Source organism: Salvia splendens, chromosome 19 (assembly GCF_004379255.2).
Source record: "Salvia splendens isolate huo1 chromosome 19, SspV2, whole genome shotgun sequence".
Classification (NCBI taxonomy): Eukaryota; Viridiplantae; Streptophyta; class Magnoliopsida; order Lamiales; family Lamiaceae; genus Salvia; species Salvia splendens.
This window is the reverse complement of record NC_056050.1, coordinates 3,902,390-3,909,488: the sequence shown is the minus strand read 5'-3', so window position 1 is coordinate 3,909,488 and position 7,099 is coordinate 3,902,390. Positions and strand designations below refer to the sequence as shown.

The window sequence follows — 7,099 nt, the reverse complement described above, 5'->3', positions numbered from 1 at the left end:
TGAATTCTGAAATATGCTGAATTTTTGCGTTGAAATTGTGTTGATTCTTTTGTTCGGCTGATGTTGTATTTTGTGTCAACAAATGTCAACATAGGATCAACCACGCGCCATGACATATCAACAAAAATTACAATAATTTCAACACAGGTTCAACGGAAGATCAAAAAATAAATTCTTGAATACACCAGCAAAGAAATCAATTTAAGTCTTCAAAATAAAGTTTTGACGTCAATTATGGTGTTAAGATCCTTTATAGGATGTGAATATTTTCGGTGTTGGAAGGTGGGAGAGAAATTAGGAAGCATAAACCGTTCAGAAAATTAACTCACAAAAATACCATCTGTTGACAAAATACATGCGCTTGTTGAGATAGAAAATCTACGCAATATTAACCACAAATCTGTAATAATTAGTGGCTAGGATTAAAGTTTTGAGTTTGTATTAGATATATGGTTTGCATTTGATCACATCCCGATAAAAAAATGTCAATAACGGTATTAGGCCATCCACATCCTTGTCTCAATACCGTCTCATCCCTTCACTATTCATGGGCCCCATTACACTTTTTACCTCATCTTTTAACTAAGAGACAACACATGCATCACTCCCATCTCTTAACCATCTCATCCCTTAAACATTCATTCAATTTCATTTTTTATTTTTATTTTCAACAAATTCAATTAATATTTCATTGAAATATTAAATTAATACTAATAATTCAAAAAGTCATTAAAAACCATGAAAATTACAACATCCAAAAAATGGTGGGGGAATTGGGTTATTTATAGATTTAAAAAAAAATTAAAAATAGCCTAAAATCGACGCCCACTAACATAGCCGGCGAGTGGGTGTCACGCCCCAACCGGCTGCTCGCCACGTGGCCGACGAGACGTGACGGAGCACCCACACCGGTGTCTCGATGTGGTCTCGTCTCGCCGGGACGAGATCGAGCCCGCATCGAGACACTGATGCGAGTGCTCTGAAGGTCAATTTACAACAAATTAGTTGTAACTAACTTTTGAAAAATATCACATAACTTTAAAACGTATATAACTTTCCCGATTTAAATTATTTTTTCGCACAACATATATCAAATTAAAGATAATTTCATAAGGATTCTAACGAGATATCACTTGCATATGTTCCAATGTCAAAATTTGAAAAAAAATCGAAAATTTTCAAATTTTTCGTACAATAACAAATGTCAACATAGTATATAAAATATGCCAATATAATACATGTAGAATGTCATTCTTAAAACAATGTGTTGACATTCTCAAAGCATTGTGTTGATATTTTCAAAACACTATATTGACATTTTAATTCAAAACCCTAATTTGGTACTCTCTCCGCCCCACTAAAGATGATCCACTTTCCTCTTTGGTTTGTCACATCCAAGATGACCAATTACTATAAATGGAAACACTTTTATCTCTACTTTATTCCCTCTCTCTTACTTTACTCTCTCCACCTAACACACAAAATAAAATTGCATAAAACTCCGTGCCGCCCAAGGAAGGGGTCATCTTCCTTGGGACGGAGGGAGTAGTTTTTTTTATCTTTTTTGATTTAATTAATAAAAACAAAAATTACACGTGACAAATTTTAGACCACTAGATTTCTAAAATCCTATGGTTTTAAATTAGTTATAGTTAGCAACTACAGAGTGAGTTAGCAATTGATCACTCCCCGTATATGTATGATACGACAACTTGAAGTATACTTGAAGTTAGTTCCACGTTATCTTCCAATCTCTACATATATATGTATGACAATTGACATGCAGTAGCCAATTAAGAGCAAAGATCTAAGAATATAAGTATCATATATAGTACACTACTAGAAAATTGGCTTTTTATGGCACTTTAAAATGCCACAAGAATTATGTTAACATTACACTTTATCTATAATGGCACTTGAAGCAAGTGTCAGCCCCAACACATGTAGTAATAGTTCATGTGTAAGTAAAGATCAATCATTGCTACACTAAAAAAATGTAATGAAGAATCACATCTAATGGCACTAGCAATTGCCACAACATGTTCTATTAGACTACACCAATATACTTGGACGAAAATTTAAGGAATACCCCCCATAAATATATATTATTACAATTTCATCCTGCATTTTATATAATTTACAATCTAGTCTACAAATTTCTATAATTTATATTTACATCCTTCAAATACGTAAAATTTACATTTTACCTTTATAAACATAAATAATATTTCAATTTCATTTCCAACATATAAAAAATTCATATTAAACTATAATTATTCATCCAACAAAATTACATAAACAACTCATTAAAATAAAATGTCATATTTAAGTAACAAAAATTCCAAGTATCTAATGCCAAAATGTAATGTGGTTTTTCACACGCATACTGAACATATTAAGTGTTGTTCATCTACCATGTAGTAAAAACTGTAAAGTCCTATCTATCCAAAAGTGCATAACATATTTGCACGAGACATGCTTGCTTCTTTAGATACGTGAGTCTCTTATTGCTGTCAAATGAGCAAATGTTCTCTGCGACGCAACCTGAAACATTTCAGTTTTAAAACTTGGAGTTACTACATAAACCAATGTACTATGTACAAGAAGAATGAAAAAACTGAAAGAAAGAAACTATATCAAAGAATAAAATATAACTACATGGGATGAAAACACACATGTCAGAAAATGGATGCCCAAAAACTTTGTAAATGAGGATGGTTACCTATAAATCTTTATTTAATAGAGTTGTATACCCTCCAAAAAATCCATCACTCTTTCCTGCTACAGAAATATCCAAAGAGATGATTAATTTATAGGTACATAAGAACACAAGTATTCCATAAAATGAAGCAGATTATTATGTGTATAAAGTGTCCAAATCTAACTGGAGCAACATATGTTCTGCCATGAAAAGAATTTAATAAAGGAAAACCATTATGAAGATCACTCATATTGAACTATTCCATATGTCCCTATAAATTATATAAATACGATGGAGTTAAAAAACATGGGCCCAAAGAAATTCTAAGAAGCTATGCATTATATAGTTGATCAAAGCAATTGGAAGTTGATCTTAGAATGAGAAATATAAAGATAAAAGATGATAAAAGTACCAGATTCTTAAATACTACAAGCATTCTTTGCCACCATATTGGTCCTGTAAGATAAGGTCCAACTACTACTGCTAGAATCATCACTAAGGTCTCACCATCTTAACCCCTGGGAAGTAGCTTTTGTAATGCATCTTTGTTCCCATTTCTGTAAGAGATAGAAAACAATAATTAGCAATTCAAGAAAAACTAGAGTAATCTTTGATGTCTTATTCTTTCGATACACTTTTTACCACCATTTACATGGTGTTGTCGGTCAAAAGTAGCATCAACAATATGTCTCGCAGTAGGAGGCGTATTTGACATAATCACTATTGCTCCCTGGAATACTTAAGCATTGTAATACAGAATAAGATCTTTATCGGTTACTCTATTTTCTAAAAGCTTGGCAGAATCAAGGATCTAATATGCAACTAGCACATGCTTGAAGTGGAAAGAGAATAGCAGTTCAGAGAAAAAGCCAAAAAAATTTACTTTGAAATAGTTGTTTAATAGTGATGGAAGTTAAACATAAAGTTGTTACCACTTAAATACTAAGGACGCATAATTTACATAATACACTTAGATTCAATGCTTCAAAAAATTAAAACTAAATAGTAAAATATAAAGTTAGTTGTTTCAACTTAATCATTAATATTTATAACTTACAAGATCCAAATTGACCAAGTATTTTAACAACATATTCACATTCATCTACTTCTTAACTTTCGATGAACTCAAACCAGAATATGCAGAAGTTCCAGAAAATCAACATTTCCTCAAGTAAATGTCTGTCGTCGTCGTATTACTATCTGATTAATAAGCCAATAAACAAATACTATGAATAACAATCAATACTAAACATATATATTCACATCAACTAATATTGAAACCTAATTAATATAGGATAAATTATTTATAAATGTTTATTCTACTAACATACTGTAAGTATATGGTGGATCCTAACTACAGGAACAAAATCTGAATTATCAAATACTAGATGCATCCATGTGTGTTTAAACTTTTTATAAACGTACTACGACCTTTGAACACTAAAAACCAATAAATGAAAACTACCATGCTAGATAGCACAGTCCAGAGCCCCCATAAACAACTACCTATAAAAAAGTTCAGCTTTTCCCTTCTCAAAAAAGGAATGTGAACTAACAAGCAAACAAAGATAAGAAAATTTAGTACCATAAGCAATATTTGTTGAAGCAACTACCTATAAAAAATTCAGCTTTTCCCCTCCCAAAAAAGGACGTGAAATAACAAGCACACAAACATAAGAAAATTAAGTACCATAAGCACTATTTGTTGAAGCAGCTGCAACAGAAAGTAAGCCATTATTCATGTTCTCATGTTTTTCAAATCCTGCAAACCAAAACACAGCAAATATAGCCTACTTAGTTCCAAATACGTACAGGATTCCACAGAAACGGTGACAAACTACTCCAATTGTAGAAAAAAAATAAAAAAGCAGTAGCACCAATAACTTTTAAAGCACAACTGCACAAGCACAAAACATTTCTTTCACAACTGTTGCTTCAATCATAAGCAAATAAGGAGCATTTTACAAGAAGAAATAAGGAACATATATTAGTACACTGTTTTGTGATGGCACATAAACTTGTGAAGATCCTTATTTTGTCACTAGAATTGAAATAAAGATTTGTATACGAAGTTAGGAGACCTTCTTAGGAGTAATTTCAATTTGTGGTAACATTTGTGGAACCTAAAAGCAACCGTTCCCGGCGGTAGCGACGTGGCTTCTTTACTTTGTCGGTGGTCGAATCCAATTTCCTTGCAGGCTTCACAATTTAAACACAATCAAAAGGTTAAATCTTCACAAATAAATAAAAAATCGAGACTATGAAAATTATTAGGCTTTCCATCTTGCTATTGCTATCTCTGGGAAGCAGATTGCAGAGTAGCAGATTTCTCCGTAGCTGATTGAAATTTCAGGGCAAAATGAGTTGAAAATTGAATAATTAGAAATTAGAGAATCAGGGGAAAATGTTAGGCGAAAGCTGATTGAAATTTCAGGGCAAAATGAGTTGAAAACTGAATAATTAGAAATTTGAGAATTAGGGGGAAACGTTGGGCGAAAATTTGAAGGGAAAACTTCTGAATATTTGGAGCCTTTTTTTCTTTTTTTGAGGTGAAACAAAGTTCTCAAAAATTTACGATACATTGTACGACTCACAAGTGCCACTAAATGATTCTCTTTATGACACTTATTTGGAGACGTAGTATTAGTTTAGGATATAAGTGTGGTGAAATATTGGTGTAATGAGTGACTGTCTGTAATGACAGTTTTTATTAAGTGCCACAAATTTGGTGTAGTATTATGCTATTTTTCTAGTAGTGGTACCCATTCACTCGGCATATATAGGTTTTTATTTCAATAACATTTAAATTCTTAATTAGCTGATATTTGTGGTCCATATGTATTAACTCTAGTACCATTATTTGAAAAAATTTATAATTTCTGAGTTTGTAATAAATGTGAAATAGATCAAATAATGGACCTCTTCGACACTATTGCTTAAAAACTACGACCATTAATGGACATGGTTAGCCAACCCATGTGGTTGGCTTAACCATCCATTTATTTTCCAAGCTCTATATATAAGTAGCCAATCAAGAGCAAAGAGTTAACAATATCATATATACCCAAACACTTGGCATAGGTTTTGATGCGAAACGTATAGAGAAAAAACTGAACGAAGAAGTAATCATGAAATCCTAGTTTCTGTGAAAATAAAATCATAATTATAAAAAATAAACTGCGGTTCAAAACAAAGGCAATGCTATTTATAAGCGTCTAGAAACCCTAGGGACTCAAAAGAAAATAAAACATAAAATAGGAAATTAAAATTTAAACCCTAAAAACAGTAAATTGCCGTTTTCACCCCCTAAACGATGTCAGATGGCCAAAATCCATCGTCATAGTCGCGATGAGTTCGATTCCAAATCGCGATTAGCATGGACCATGCGAATTTCAAGTCATTCTGATACCGCAGGTTTTTGCCCGATTTCTATGTTGGAACTGCATCATACTCCCCATCTTGAAAAAGACTCGACCTCGAGTCTGCTTCATCTGCTGCCGCCACGTCGTCAGCCGCTTCATCCTCACTACCACCTTCATATGGAGATAAATCAACAACATTGAATGTTGCCGACACATTGTACTGACCTAGCAAATCCACCTTATATGCATTATCATTTATCCGTTTGAGAATACGGAAAGGACCATATGCCCTTGGCTGCAACTTTCCCCAACGCCCTCAAGGAAAACGCTCCTTTCTCAAATGAATCCAGACAAAATCTCCCTCTTGAAAAACCACTTTCTTCCTCCGCCTATCTGCTCGCAACTTGTACTTGTTATTCTGCTGAATAATGCGTTGCCTCACTTGTTCATGCAATTCTCGAATCTGCTTAGCTAGTTCCTCCGTAGCGGCGCTAAATTGTTCGGTGATGGGAAGAGGTACCAAGTCCAATGGAGTTATAGGATTGCGCCCATAAACAATCTGGAAAGGATTCTTACCAGTTGTCCGATTTTGCGACTGGTTATACGCGAACTCTGCCTGTGCCAACAACAAGTCCCATTGTCGAGGACTGTCACCAACCAAACTGCGTAGCAAGTTCCCCAAACTTCTATTGACAAGCTCAGTTTGTCCATCCATCTGAGGGTGATATGCGCTACTAAACTGAAGTTTCGACACCATTCGTCTCCACAAAGTTCGCCAAAAGTGACTCACAAACTTTACATCGCGATTAGAAGTAAGAGATTTAGGAATACCGTGGAGTTTGACGGTCTCTCAAAAGTACAGCTGAGCAACCTGACTTGGATCAAACATCTTGTTGCAGGGGACAAAATGTGTCATTTTAGAGAATCGATCCACCACAACCATGATCGAATCTTTCTGCCTCTGTGTGGGGGGCAGTCCTAGCATGAAATCCAAGCTGATATCCTCCAATGGCACCGTAGGAACTGGTAGAGGAGT

At 34.0% G+C, this 7,099-nt stretch overlaps 1 long non-coding RNA gene across 1 annotated transcript; it reads right to left on the bottom strand.

The window, feature by feature from the left end:
* Positions 1-2,413: 2,413 nt before the first annotated feature.
* On the bottom strand, positions 2,414-4,919 carry LOC121779489. Its single transcript, XR_006045828.1, has 4 exons — positions 4,783-4,919; positions 3,114-3,258; positions 2,723-2,781; positions 2,414-2,544 (listed from the first exon to the last, which is right to left on the bottom strand). It is a non-coding gene; the product is annotated as an uncharacterized LOC121779489 (long non-coding RNA).
* Between the last annotated feature and the right edge of the window lie 2,180 nt (positions 4,920-7,099).